At 38.9% G+C, this 16,157-nt stretch overlaps 1 protein-coding gene across 2 annotated transcripts in view; it reads left to right on the top strand.

The window, feature by feature from the left end:
• Positions 1 to 16,157, top strand: part of ctnna2 (catenin (cadherin-associated protein), alpha 2) — a 337,564-nt gene that overhangs the window by 66,587 nt on the left and 254,820 nt on the right. The window lies entirely within an intron of this gene.

Here is a 16,157-nt window from a genome sequence, read left to right on the forward strand (position 1 = left end):
TAATCAGTTAAATCAACACCTCTGTAAACCGAATTCAACAAAAACTGAACATTATAACCTTGTTGAAGGTAGGATTTATTGCAGGGCTGTTGCATTAGCCTGAATTAGTTTTATCTAGGTGTACCCAATAAAAAACTGAGCAACTGAGTGTATTAGAGGTCGCTGATAGGACGTTTTACAAACTATCGATATCAGCAGAACTTGGGTCCAATAGTGGCTGATGGCTGCGCAGCTTCCACCGGTCATGCAGGGGTGTACATCTGCTGCTGCTCTGCCAAAGGCATGCTGTCTCTATTTTCTAGCAAGCACGGTCGTTAGAGTTTGGCTAAATATGGCCAAAATATGTTGTAGCCAGAGACTCAGGCTGATGCTGGGCTGTGGTATAACTTGCAGTTTCTTTATTTACGCAGCCACAATGAAGCAGTATATGTTGCTTACAGTCTGCCAGAATATTTATATTCTCTGCTGTTAAAACCCTCTAGCTTTATGCAAACTACTGCAACGTACAGCATCAACAGCAGAGGAAGTTTGTCTTCTACTACTTCTGCTTCAAAACTTTCTCACCTTACTCAAAGGCACAACCTGGTGGCGGAAGCTGTACAACACATCCACAGACATTAATACTGCATTAAATACAAGCAAAGGAGCCGCCTTTCTGGAGAGAATGCAGACAAGCTCTGTTACCTCCATTATCATATCAGGCTTCTCAACTGGAATTACTGACTTTGAAGGAAAAAAATACCTCAAAAAATAAAAATAGCCCCCAAACACTGAGTTATTTTACATACTAGATATTTTACTGTTAGTTTGATGCTCAGTTCCAAATGTATTTATTAATTACTTTGAGTTTGATATTCAATGATCCAGATCTATTTATTTAGGTATTTATAATTAATCAGCTATCAGCTTTTTCCTGCTAAAAACTATTGTTATATCGGCCTTTGAATGACTCTTGAATGTCCCAACTTTAATAGCACATTAATGACCTACGCTAATGAACTTACCTAGATCTTTATTTTATGACTGTAACTGTTTTTTTTCCACACTATTTCATGAGTGGCACATGTGCTGCATGAATGCATTACAGCGCCATGTACTTTTACATAACAGTGAGAACAGTACAGTTTGGTGTACAGTAGGTGCATCAATACGGTCTGATATTTCCCAGCCTGATATCTAAGATGAATAGCTCTCATTCTGTCATATCCTTTTCTGACTATACTGACGCTGCTAACAAAGAGACGCACATATGTTGAGGTTGTTTGTGGAAATCTGCTTCCAAAAATCTCATTCAATCTGTCACTCTCATCTTATTTTTCACAGTGCATCTATTGTGTGCATGTAAACATTTCAAACATCTACAAGGATGTGTTCATTACACATTATTAGAGACACAGCATGTTACATCAGAGGAACTTCTTATCTCATCTACTTTGTGAAGGCTTCCAGTCTTTCTGTCGGAAACATTAATATTCAGTGTCACAATACCTATTTCATGTATTACAGCATATTACTCTGTCTCTGCATGTATGTACTTACTATTATTTGGTGTTTTAAGTGGTATTTTTCGAATAAAAAATAGATTAAAAACATGAAAACATTTCATCAACCATAATATATCTAAACTCTGCATGTTAATGGATATTGCATGTGTATCTAAATAACTCATGTACCTGACAGTTACTCACGTCAATATCACTGGCGTATGAGAAATTCTTACGCTATTTGTAGTGTCAATACCATAATGTGGCAGTCACAGTGCAAGCCATATTAAGATTGATGAGATTTGATCTTTCCAGTTTTAAGACTGAGACCAATTTCAAGTGCTATATCATTAGTACAGTTTTGAACAACACAACAAAAAATTACCACACTAACATGCGGTAGTCCGAAACTTTGATAGTTGCCTTCCCTTCATTTAAATCTGATAAATTAATGACACAACAAACTGAACATAGTGAGACTCAAAACTGACTTTCCAGTACAATGATTCTCTGCTGCCATCTAGTGGTTATACGTTGACAGTGAACTCTTGGCATGTAAAGCACTCAGCTTTTTGCAGTTCAGGCGATCATGTCTGCAGATCAGGTCATTGAGGTGGCTCTGGATGTTGAATCAGGATGCTGAGCCCTTCTTTTTTTTTCAATACATCCATCCTCATTGAGACATCTTGTGAATGCAATTAAAAAGCTGGCAGGATAGAAAACCAGCAGTTCACTAGGCCTTAAGGAGCTGGTTTTAGAACCACTGTGTCAGGCTAAAAGTGGAACTTTGATTCATGTATCAAATATTGTAATGCATAATTTACTCTTGAGCTTGCATCATGACTGATGAGGCCAAGACATAATCTGAATTTAGATTTTAGACATTTAGTTGACCCTTGCAGAGCAACTTTAAATGAATGCTGCACTTTTTCAGTTTAGACTTCCAACATTACAGCAGCACGCAGTACACATAGCAGTCTACTTTTTCCTAATAACATCACGTGGTATTTATTTTTAGACATATTTTTCAGACATAAAGTAAAGCATCCACTAAACAGAAGCAGCAAATAACTCACTTTATTGCCAATGAATGCAATTTACAGTTTTTTATTAACTGCACTGAACATTTTTCATACAGTAGATTTGCTAACTGTTAGCTGTTCATTGTATGCATGCTTTAATCACTACAACCCAGAAAACATGACATTAACTTAAAATCTACAACCATAAAATGACAATGCAATATTGAGCCCCTTTTACACATACAATCTATCCCTGAAATGTTCAGGAACATTTCCTGCATGGGGTCATGTGTGAATGGGAACAGGGATCAATATTCAGTGAAATCTGTGACACCAATTTCTCACCTCAAGACCTAGTAACATATCAGGGAAAATGCTGGTATGGCTGTGTTGTGAATGAAAGCAGTAACATTGCAGGGAAGAGAAGGTTAAGTGTAACGTCTGTCTGAAGAAAAACGTTTTCACATGGAGTGAGCGAACCAATCACAAGACTCCGCTAAATAGAGGAGACATTGCCATTTTTTGAATGTTTGAATATTTTAAATAAAATGTTCACACTCTTTTGTAAATGTTTATTCATGTAACTTTAACTGTATTGCTTTCACAAAGCCATATCGATTATTCAAAGCTCCGTCAGATGCTGAGGCACACTTAAGCTGATTATTCAAAATCTTCAATCTGACGGAGCTTTAAATAATCGATATGGCTTCATGAAAGCAATACAGTTAGTTATGTGAATAAACATTTATAAAACAGTGTGAATATTTCATTTAAAATATTTAAACACAACACAAGAAATAGCAATGTCTCCTCTATTCAAGCAACAGCTCGCTTTTATAAGTCTGTGTGTTTGTGCTTGGTGTGAAAATATCACAGCGTCATGTTCTGTTTGACATCATCTTATCTTTAATATCACAATCCAAATCATATCCATAATGTTAACAACTCTTATGGAGCGCAGAGCAAAGTTTTGGTTAGCAGGCATATGGAGAACAAAGGGGTGTCAGATCCATGGAAAAGAGGCGGTTTGAACTGAACTGATTTGTAATTAAGGATTTAAAATTCACTCGTCACTCCTGCTGATTAATGGGGCTCAACGGGCGGACATGCCGCTCCACCAGAAACATCTCTAAATGTAGCTGCAGAAGGAGCATTTATTCACTGACAAATAGCCTTAACTGTACACACATTGCACACCCACTCTCGCGACCTCACATGCTACACACACAACCTAACCTAACCCCCCAACCCACCCCACCCCATCCCACCCCCCGCTCCCTTGCCCCATCTATTCGGGCATTGCTATTGCATGTATGAGAAAGCGCAAGACGGAAATGTTCCTGAATGTAGCTGCATGTGTGAACAGTGAAAATCAATAGCTGTGCCTGAAAGGTAATTTATTTATGTGTGAAAGAGGCTTTGTATCATTAGAAAGCATACTCAGTGTGCCCTAGTTGCATGTAGTGATATTTAGTTTAGTAGTATATTTAGTAGTGCCCTGTCTTCACTAGTCTAGCCTTGGCAGCAGAAGCAGTCTGATTTTTTACCCTTTCTACACACTGCAACTACCTAATTTCCTCACAGGGATCAATCATTTTATCTTTCCCTGCTCATCTAATCTGGATCCGTCTACAGAATCTGGCTATTTGTTACAACCCCAGCCCTTGTTATTGAAGATTGATGGAAGTCACACAGTCTGCTTACCTGAACATAGCTATATAGTACCTTACCCAGTGCTGTAACAGTAATAGTCTTGATTCTATTTTGCAATTTTGCTCCTTTATAGATCTCCTTATATTTAATATTTTTGAGGAGCAAGATAGTTTTTATTGCCACCTCCATAATGATGCAGAATCAAGAGAATATACTCAAAAGAATATTCTGTTTTTGTTTTTGTTTATGTATTAACACTATAGCAAACCTATTTGAAAACTAAATATGAGACACACACATTTTTAGATCCAATATAATTTAGATTTTTGTAGTGAAAATCAGATTTGATGAATAAACCATGAATCTTTTGATTCAGTGTTTTCATAGGCTAATTCTGGTTGACAGAACTCCCACTGGACACAATAGACCTGTTTCATGAACTAAAAGAAGATTTGCAAATTTTCAAGTACAATGACAAAGAAGTTGTTTTGGTACTTAATCTGAAAATGACAGGAGATCAGCCACACTGGATTTTCTAATTGTAAGGAAAGAGGGGTTTCTTTTGTTTCATAAGTGTGAAGGCATATTTGCTGTGATATACATATACATACTGTATATGTGATATAATCAGTACACTCTGAACATTTTAAGAATAGAGTCATTTATTCATCCATTCTTTATAAACAAACCATAATTTCCAATTGTTTTAACTGAATATTGTCTGTACTCCTGTATGTAAAAAGAAAACTAAATTTTTGACTGAAGTTCATTGAAGAAGTATAGAATCAAATGTGTATTTTACACATTAGTGCCCCTCATGCTGCACTCTTTTGTGACCTTTGTAGATTTCATGGTCACTCCAGTAAAAAATTGGGTATACTGTCATTATATAAAACCATTCTAACAAATGTACATTGGTTTGGATGGGGGAATTATTCTTCCCTGCCTTGTTTTGTGCAGTATGTATTTACAAACCTTACTGTCCTGTTTTTTTTAGTGTAAGATGAACGCAATTTATTAAAATGTTTTAGAGTGTTCTTGATGTTACTAGTTTACACTATATAAGTGACCCCTTGTGGTCATGGTTGGAAATTGGAAGTAGACTCTATTTGACTGTGAGGAGAGATGTTGGACCTCTAGGATGAAACATGGACTCTAACATATTAGAGGAATAAAAGATAAAACTGAAACATATTTAGAGCTAAGGGGCTAGACGCTTTGAGAAGAACTAAATTCTAGTTCCTTCTGAACCTGCTGTCCTGTTTTTTTTTTTTTTGCATGAGGCCATGGCCTATAGTAATCACATCGACTGTTTTTATGTAAAACAGCACGGCTTTTAGAAAAGCAAAAGACCTGCATAATTTGATTCCATTCTGCAGACAGGACGACAGACAGTTAAATGAGACAAATTGCCCTTTGCTTGGCCCTCTGTGCTTGCCTGAAGCTGGTGCATGTTTAATTCCTAACTTACCACAGACACAGACTATGGTCAGATCCTCTCAGAATAGTAATGACCTGATATACTACAGTAAACTAGGATGCATGGCACTAGCAGGATTTTGTGTGTGTGTGTGTGCACATGTATCTTTATTTGTTTCTGGCATCAAACAGTCACGCACATACCCCCAATATTTCTCTAATATGGCGTGTGTATGTCATTGTAATACAGTGATACAAGGGGGGCAGTTGTACACTTTTTTTTCCAAATAATCTCAAACCGTCTCTCTTCTCTCTGTTTCTCTTTCCTTCCACACAAACCCATGAGCACTCACAAGCACGCTTGCTTTGTTTTCGGTAATGGAGTTCCTCTGGATGCTGCAGAGTTGGATGATTGCCTTTATCTGTTTTGGAGTACTGCTCCCTGTCCTAAGTCAGCTTTGATCTGTTTCTCATCCTTTGACTCCTCTGCAATGGTTGGATGCGTGGATGGCAGACCTGACTGCTGCACTGACGCAGTTAGACACAGCCTATCCAGGAACAAAAGCTTTTAATACTGGAGCACTTTTCAGTATTTTGTATGTTTTGTTTTAGTTAAAAAGCTGTAATGATGGTACTGGACATGAGTGGATGTACAACTTGTTATCTCTACCAGACAGATGTCATCATTTTGCCCTGAGTATTGGTTTTGACTCCTCTTTTGTTCTCGGTTCTGTCACCAGCCCCTTTCACTCAGATATTACAGGACATTTAGTCACTCAGCCGCATTGCTGGGTGACTAAACAAGCACAATTTTTTCTTATGTTTAATTCATATCAGTCTCGCACTTACTTGGGAATCAGTAATCCTAATCACACTGTAAACAAGTATTCCTTTTTGGGTAGACTGGAGTACACAGAGTACCTTTCATCTCCTCTATCTCTACGCCGAGAATGTGCAATCATCTGTAAAAGCAGCACAACAACACAGACAAATCAGTGAGAAATATAGATTGCGTGCTATTTGGATTCTTTAATTAGAGGGAAAAACATCCTGCGGATTCTGTATGTTTCTCAGTGTTGATTCTGGATCATATGCCACTAAAATGAAACTGGCAACAATGTTGAACACATTACCTCAACTGCTCCTGAACATGTACTGTCCATGACACAAAGGTTAGACAAGATTTTTAAATGCTGTGCACAGATGCAGGTCTATAGCTGGAGTGAAAGGGCAGCTTATGAATAAGGCAAGGAAGAGGGAATGACCTCATCTATACTTCTTTTTACTGACACACAGAATTAGTTTGGAATGAGTCAACGTAGGACACTGAGGTACAAGATTATTAAGAGAGAAAAGGGAGGTCAGCATCAGTTGAAATTCACTCAATTCCAGCGTTGTTTGGTATATCTCTATCTTGGTCTTCAGCCCTTCTCCACCTTTTACCTTTAAAAGATCCTCATCAAATATATTGGAAGGGTTTTATTTTCAGAAGGCTTTGAACATGTTGGGAATTGTTTGCTTTGAAAAATGTATCTGTTAATATTTAATATCTCACATAATTTAAAAGTTAAGGTTATGTTTTTTTGTAGAAAATGACAGTAGTTTCAAAGGGTGAAAATCAAGATTTGGGTTTTTCATGAGGGGGTACTTCAACTCTGATCTGCTGAATGTCGATTGACCTTTTTAAGTAGGAAAAAAGAAATAAATATCCTAAGCAGATGTTTTACCCCATCTGCCTACAATACCTACAGAGAGCATTATACTACTTACAGTATGACAAAGATAATGACGGTGGCACTTTAAAAAAAAAGGCCTTTAAACAATAATTATTACATAGAATTTTTACAGACCAACCCATCTGTTACACAAATACCACCCACTGGGAAAATAAGTCGGTATGGAGATGTATATAAACATAGAGATATTTGGTTCTGTTGTTTTTAGTACATGTATGTTGAGTGTTGAAGTAGTGACATTACACTCTTTTTCACACAAATTTACCTCTTTTTGTTATTAACATGAATCATACTTGTGATGGCCAGTGATAATTTGTTATGTGTTGTTTGTTTGTGTATCATCCAGATCCATTGTCCATTGACCTTGCACCATCCTGGATTAATATAGTTGTAGCAAGAACGGTTTGAAGTGATTGATTTAAAGCCTGTGAAAACCTGGCTTCAAATCTTAGGAATCTATTTTAAATATATATGACAAAAACTCAGTTAATCCGCTTCATCAAGAATGTGTTGTTGTGGTTTGATCAGATTTGATTGACAGCGCTGGTAACATAAGAAAAACCTACAACTGTCATTTTGATTCACATGTGGCAAAATCCTTATTGATCCTCAGAAGTACAGTATGTGAAACGATCTTTTTCTAACTGAGCCCCGCCCACTTCAGACCAGTAAGAAGTAAGGAGAGCACACAGAGAAAAAAAAAAGTATACAAAAATCTCTCATGTGAAATGAACAAAACTGTTCTAAACTTTGGCAGAAAATTGTGTGTTCACGTAGGAATCCGTTGTTCATAGTAAGAAGCTGATTGAGAAAATACGTTTTCAGGGCCCCCAACACAACGCTGTTGAAATGCATTTACTATTGCCAGGTTTTGCTAAAGGCAGCACAGAATTTGAGGATGGCTACCTTTAAATTCGCTATGCAGGAAAAGCCCGGTCATGTTGGAATGGAAGTCTTTATTTGGGGATCTGAGCTCAGTGGGAGGAGGACAGATGGAGTCAAGGCCCTACGGGTATGTGGGTAAAGACACACTGTAGCACACACAGGCATGGATTTTTAGGTCACAGCACACATACACAGTGTAGCAAGCCTATTAGATTTAAAGAACACAAAAATATGCCAGAGCAGTAGAGTTATGAATTTGTTGTAGAAATATTCAGATGTACAATGAGCTTTTACTGGGTAGGTAATATATCTACCTTTTGTAAGCTGTTTGTATCACATGTACATGTTTCTAAGAACTGGTCAGTATATGTGCGCATTTATATGCAGGCAGGAAACAGATAGACTCCAACTCTCTCCCTCTGCCCTACTAACTGCTGTGCACATTTTAATATGCAAAAAAATCCCTCTTTGTCTACCTTTCTCCCTCCTGCTTTGAGCCTCCTTATCTTTGTGCAGTCAAAGCAGGAAACACCTGATACAGCCTTTTAAAATTTTGACACTGTTGGTCTCTCCTGCTCTCTCACACTTATTTGAAGTGTCACATAAAGGCATCAGCTTGTGAACAGCAACAAAGTAAGTAGTTCACACAGAGACCTTTTTGAGTATGAAGAAATACAAGATACACTATGACTCAGGTAATGTAACTGAGCTAGGAAAACGCTGGCAGCTCGAGTATGAGTTATATAAGATATGCCTTTTATTCGTCTGCAGCTGCTGCCTTCGATTAGATGAGCAAAGAGGAGTGGGGAAAAGATGGGGATGGTGTTTTTTAACATAATTGTGATTGCATCAAAATGATTGCCTAGTCCTCAGCGCTGCTTCTCCTCTTTCTACCAGCAAATTAAATTTGCCTCTTTCTGAGTAGGGATATACTATTACATTGTTTGGATTTGGAAGTTTTTTTCTCATTAGTATGTCAAGTTTGGGCCTGCGTTGTGTCCTTTGTGTGTCACATCTGCTTTGGATGGATCAATGCAAACAGGTGGTCAAAGGTGCAGCTGTTCAAATGCATTATCTTCAGACTACAATCTTACAGTATGTTCATACCGTGGCCAGCAGAGGGCAGTGTTTAATTACGTTCATCACTTGTCTGTCCTTTTTCCTCTCTTATTCCCCACCCTCTCTCTCTGTCTTTTCCATTTTTATCCTTTTTTCCTGCAAGTCCTTAGAAACAGAGATTTTCAGTCTGGCTCATGCTCTGCTCAGAGCAAGAGCCTGCATCACCTTAATGGTTTTGTGGCATTAATTAGAAGCTATCTTCTGATGCTAAGATGTTTTTATGCATGTAAAGCCTTAGCTGAGCTGAGCTTTGTCAAAAATAATTCAGTATTGCCACCAGATACAGCCTTACCAATTTGACCCCTCAACCATTGTCCATTGGATAGTACTGCATTCTTCTCTTCCACATGCAAAAGAAGACAACATAGTTATTAGTCCTGTGCTATACCCTTCCCATTCCAGTGCTGTTGTGTCATCGCAACTCTTGGTCACGTACAGCTACCGACATAAAAACACTGTGACTGGTGCTCAGTTGCTGCATATGTACTGTACACACACACACACACACACACACACACACACACACACACACACACACACACAGTCACAGACACACACACACACACACACATGCTCATGCACGAGCATTTCATTCACACACAGTGCGGGCATGCATGCACTGGCAGAGCACTGCTTTGAGCCTGCGGCAGAGATCCAAGTCGCACAGGATCATTTTACCATGGTTTTTATTTCCATCTGCTTGTCCTCTACCTCTTTCACTTTTTGGGGGGTTATTTACAAAACATCTCTCTCACTCCCCCTTGTTTCCCTTCCCCTCTGTCTCTCTCTCTCTCTCTTTCTCTCTTTGTTCTTATCGTCTGATGTGTCTAGAGCCAACAGAGGTGTTTGAAATGCTAGCATGCTTACATGCATACTCTGAGCCCATTTGGTTGCAGCATTGTATTTTCATGCAAAACTCTCTCCCTGTATACTGCAGGGCCTGTAGCCACACTGTACAAGCATATGCTGGTCCTCACTCTGCATACATTATGGGCTAACTATAACCGGATTTACTTGCTAGCTCAGGGAAAGTGTGCATGACAGCCAGTCCTTTGAATCTCACTGTGGCAAGCATCGCCTCCAAGTGTAAGTCGCTTTCCAAATGCTGCATGCGTCCATCTGTGCATTGACAGGTAATTGGCTACATTTATGTGTATAGGATGACGCATTGAGACACTCCTTGATTTACAGATAATATGGGATTTGCAATAAAATGTCATTGACATCAGACAAGTAAGGAGAGACTTATCTTTCTCTTTCTGTCCATCCTTCACTCTTTTTTGTCCAATTTACCAGTATATACAGAGAGAGACTTCTGCTTTTGTTTTTGGGAGTTTATTTTCTTTATTCCTTTGCCAATGAGATAGATTTCTTCCTCTGTTAGTATGAGCAACATACACGATAGATGGGGTCTTCATTGTTGGTGAATGCACCGTGACTGCCCAGCGATGACCTTTTCGCGTGCTTCGTTTGTGTATGAGACGCCGCTGTGCCAACCTCAGAGAAACAGTGGCTGGGGAGCAACCCGGCTCTAATGTATGTAGATGTATTCCTAACTGAGGGATAGCTTTCTTGGTAATTGCTATATCAATCTGTGCACTCCTATCCCTGCTGTCTCGTTTCAGGCTCTCTCTTATTTCTCTCCCGCTTTTCTTTTCCTCTCTTGCACACACACACACACACACACACGCGCAGACACACACAGTCTTCCACTTTCTCTGTCTGCATTGTCTTTCCTTCCCCGATTTTTCTCTCTCCTTGACTCACATTGATTCAGCGCTTGAACATGTGGGTGCTCAACGCATTCCTTAGTTACCTGTGAGAAACTGGCAGAGTGGAAAGAGTATATGCTGATCATCGCACCCATTGATACTTGCCGGAGAAGGTCAAACGTAAACTTGCACAGATGCACAAATGTGTACAGATGCTCACGAACCCCAAGCATTAATAACAGCATCGAACACAATGCCAAGTGACAGTGTTATTGACAAGAACCCCATTGTGTTCAATAAAACTCCACTCCCACTGTCATTTTCACCTTGGCTGAGCCACGTGTTAGCCCAGAGGTACACCTCTTAATTACGACATCCTCTGCCTGCCTATTACACTGCCTCATTCTCCATGGACAGATGCACCTGTCAAGAAAAATATGAATAGGGGGACTAAGCTGAAGTAATGGGACATGACCAGGGAGATAGAGAAGTATTGGTTTGTTTGTTGCTGTACAGTAATTAGCCACTGCCTATGTTGTCCTGATGGCAATAAGGCATGGGCGAGCTGTGGAGGTAGCAGAAAGAGATCGAGGTCATTGGTAAACAGGATTCGGAGATCCATAGTAGTTACAGTTGGAGCTTATAGCCCTTAGGTTCATTGTGATTATCCTCTACTTCCTTCCTCCATAAAGCTCAATTTGCAGCTTTCAGGAATCAGTCAGCTCTTCTTGTTTATCTCCAGTTATAGATTTGGTCTTGTTAAATTAGACTGACAGATGTTCTGCCAAGGCATTTTGGCAGTTTGAATTCACGTCTCAATGCAGCTCACAATGTAGTGAAAGTACTTAGGACATTTATCACAATGCATCAGATGGTTTATCTTAAAAACAAGTCCTCAAAAATTCCCTGGTTTTCAAGGCCGGCTTTAATTTATCTCTGTTAGTATTGCATGTTGTCATAAGCAAAATTCAGACTGTGTGTTTTGGCTCATGTCCCCAGTTAGAAGGAAAGAAATGATTAACGAAGTGGTAAGAGTATATTCTAACCACTCTATCCATATATGGACAGCCACCCTAAATTAAATGGTAACAGCAACTGAAGTGAATTACCTCACTGCATCTTCAGACCTCTCTCAGCATAAAACTCTTGGGAGTTGATTTCTGAGTGGGTGCAGCAAATTACTTTTTTTAAAGGTATCTTGCCTCCAAGTCAAGGTCTTCTCTGTAAGAGCCTCACATTCCAGCTTGCCCACTCAGCTTCGTTCAATCTCATGGATGCGGGGGCATGCTGGCTCTTGCACGTACAGTACATGTATTGTATGCAAGCACATAGACACATACACCAAGCTGTATGAATTGTCCAATTTCACCCATAGGAGCAAAGGTTAAGGTTTTGAATGAACCATCCTCTGGCCAGATTTGTCATATATTTTACAGGTAAATGTACAAACAGAGAAGGCTCTGAAGGCTAGTAGAAGACACTACAGTACCTCTGCTTTGGGCCAATCTGAATGTCCTTACAAGTCACACAAAGCCACAGTACTTTGTGAGGCTTTGATGACTTTCTGCAATGCACTATTCTCTCCCACACATATCCTAGCAGTACTCTGAACAATAATATAGGCATGCGCACACATACACACAAGCAGTCCTGTTATGGCGGCTATCTTTTCTGCAAAGGGATATATCTGGCAGGGAACTCCTGGTGGATTTGAGACAAAACCCAACCAAAAGATTATAAATGAGCTGCTTGTCTGATTTTCACTCTCCATGTTGCTAAGCTAAGCTCCCTGCCTCAAAGTCTGACTGTATAGAAATGCAAAGTAGACTCGTTTCTCTTGGCAAAATTCTACAGACATTCCCTGGTATAAACATTTAAGAGGACCTCAAACAAAGTAAATAGACTATCAAAATCCTCTTGATTAGAGCTGCCAAATTTTCTGTAATTTGACACATCTATGTGTAATGCATCCAGCATTAGACTGTGAAATGTTATAGCACACATGTAGCATCCTTTTTGATTATGTTTAGTAGTCTTGCAAGCATTAATTTACAGAAGACAGTGTTTTTTATAGACTGATAAACGTGAGGAGTAGAGGGGGTGTACAGACTCTCAGGGGATGAGTCCTCCAAAGCCTGGAACGGAGATAGTGACATCGCCATAGGGATTTACCAGACACACATTCAATAAATTTCATTCACAGGAAATTAAGGCAGTAACACTTCAGTTCTTTGTTTGGGTTTAGCCGGCTGACTCAAATCACCTGCTTACATTGTGAATAATTATGATTGTTGCTGTGAGATCAGGACAAAACTAATACATTATGCAGTGTGTTATGTGAAACTTAAGGACAATTGTTGACTGGATTCGTAAACAGATGGATGAATAGATGGATAGAAAGACAGAAAGAGTGGCTGCTTAACACTAAAAGCCAGTAAAAATCACTGGAGCAACAAGCAAAGCTTAAGTTGAAGCAGCCAGAGGGAGTACTGGCTTTGAATTAACATACCATCAGTTGTCAGCAGGACTTTCCTTGATGCAATGGACTTACATTTTGTTTTTCACCTCAACTTTAGGTCATAAAAATACTCAAGCCACCTGGCTAAGATTTAGATAGGCAGAGGAAACCAACCAACCAATAGCCAAGCATGTATGTTTGAATAGTGCAGCACTCAGAAACGCTCTAATTTCCCCCTGTGGCTTCCAGAATGGAAGAGATGCATCATATTCCTGATCTATGTTTGAAGGAAGCACTAAACCACCAGTGAAGTTGCTTAGATGAGTGTTGCTTTGTTGACAGGCCAATTTAGCTGTCATTTTGAGATAATGGAGTGTTCTGTGGCAGTAAGTACAACCACATCCAGCAATGATCCAGAGCCCCGCTCTCCCAAATCCCAACCAAAGCCAGTTATTCTCTTCTGTTTTTTTTCTTACACAGAACAAATTTTGTTTTCCAATTATTAAGAACAAATGGCAGTAAGTTTTTGACACTGAAAACTGTCATTAGTTATATGAATGTATGACCCTTTTTAATGCAATGTTTAAAGCAGCCTGCTTCACCAGACAAAAACACAACTTCCTAACCTCTAAGAAGAAAGGAATGTTCCCATTACCAAGATGCCAAATTTGAGTTCTCATTAAACTCATGTTTTGATAATCACAGTGTTTAACACAATGAATTTAAGAGGTATATTCTTTTCAGCTCTCAAGTTGGAAAGAAAATACTCCTTGAATGATAACTTACCATAAAGTCAGATGATGCCTCTCCTCTCATCAGCATAGCTTTCATTGTCAAGACCTCTTTTGCAGCAGTGGAATTGACTGCTCTCTTTCATATTCTTGCTTTCCCGGCATTATGTCTTCATCTTGTTAGTTCCACATCTTTTGCCTTTATCCCTTTTCCGGTCTTTTAAATCTTGTAATGGTTCCTACTAAAGCATCCACAGTGTGTACGTCGCTATTGTGTGCAGTTGTTCTCTCACTTTCAGCCTCAATGATATCCAATAGCAAATAAGTCATGGCTCAAGGTTGTGAACATCTTATATACACTATCGTGCAGAAGCTGCACCAGTTAAATGAGAAACTTTTGTAAATGATCCACCCTCCTTGCCAAGACCACTGGCTGCCATTTGTCCATCTCCATTGCCTTTCCACACAGAGGTAAATACCCAGTTGCAAATTCACTTGGGGCATGCTCTGCTGATACATCCCTTCTTATTTAGGAAATCATGTGAAACCCAAACACACGATTGAATATCAAACAAATAATTGAGTTAAATGCAATCTGCGGGTGTGAAAACAGTGTGAATTTACTTGCCTAAAGCTTTCCATGCTTAACAAATGAGAATGTGAGTGATGTAGAGAATATTGTTCGCAAATTTACTGCCAGACCTTTTCTTTTGTGTTGTCGATGCATCAACCCTTAATTCTATTAAACACTAGTTCAGTGGGCCGTCCTGGAAGTTCAGCCTACAAATGAAATGACCATGTTTCATGTTGTGCTGCTGTCTCACTGTGTGCTCTTTTAACATTTGTTCTTCAACTGTTCTGTATAAAGTAATTTAAATTGTGAATGAATCTGACAGATATTCTAAAATTAACATTTAAAAATTAGAGCTAAAAGACTACTTTTTATCCTTTCATCTAATAAAATGTCATTTGTCATAGGGAGCCACAAAATTTACATGCTTGATTCCATATTACAGTATTACAATATTACAAAAGAGCAAAGCAATAAAAAGCATTCATGGGAGAGAACATATACACTTATAGCAAAATGCAGGCAAAAGGGAGACCCGATTAATTGCCCTATTACTTATATCCAAATGGGCCTGATCATGTCAGACAAAATTAAAACACAAAATTAAGTTTTTTACATTATTATTTTAGGCATTTCACTTTATTCTGACTTAAGTAAAGAGCAACCAATCCTAAAGTTTTATCACTCCACAAACAACAAGTTTATACAGCATACCCCATACAGTGTGGAGATCTTGTTGTGATAGTTTTGGACAATAAATATACAGGTTAGCATAACATTTTACCCACTAACACATTTTAGTGACAACCTGCTGGAAAAGTTTTAGGTCAAAAGGTGCCAAAAAAATACAAGCCTTAAACTAATTCTTTCAACAACAACAAAGATCCTGTTTTTCCTTTTTGGACTGTCTGCATGACTTGTCATTGTGCATGACCTCTCAGTTGCACTGGCCAGGTCACATCCCACATCCTACTGTAAACACACCAAAGTCAGACATTCAGGTCATCCTGGGGGTTAACCCTAAGAGAGGCTCTGCAGCATGAAAGACAGTTGTAATGAATTATGTGGGTAATAGCATGGGAGGTCCACTTTCGTTTAAACATCTAGTTATCTGTTTTTAATAGCTGAGTTAAAGTTGGACTTGTTTACAACCCTTCTGAGGTTTGCACTTCATAGGACTCTATTGTCAAACAGAGCATTTGTACTCACTGTCTCTCATCTACAAAGTTAAACTGACCTATAGCTACTCGCTACATCAACTTCTTTTCTTTTCCTCCACATACGCAGTAGAATCATGTCCTCAAGATTTTATTTATGGAGGGAACGCTTTTGTGGAGTCCCAGAAGCCATTGTATTGCCATTGTATG

The sequence above is a fragment of the Thunnus thynnus genome, chromosome 3 (assembly GCF_963924715.1).
Source record: "Thunnus thynnus chromosome 3, fThuThy2.1, whole genome shotgun sequence".
Lineage (NCBI taxonomy): Eukaryota > Metazoa > Chordata > Actinopteri > Scombriformes > Scombridae > Thunnus > Thunnus thynnus.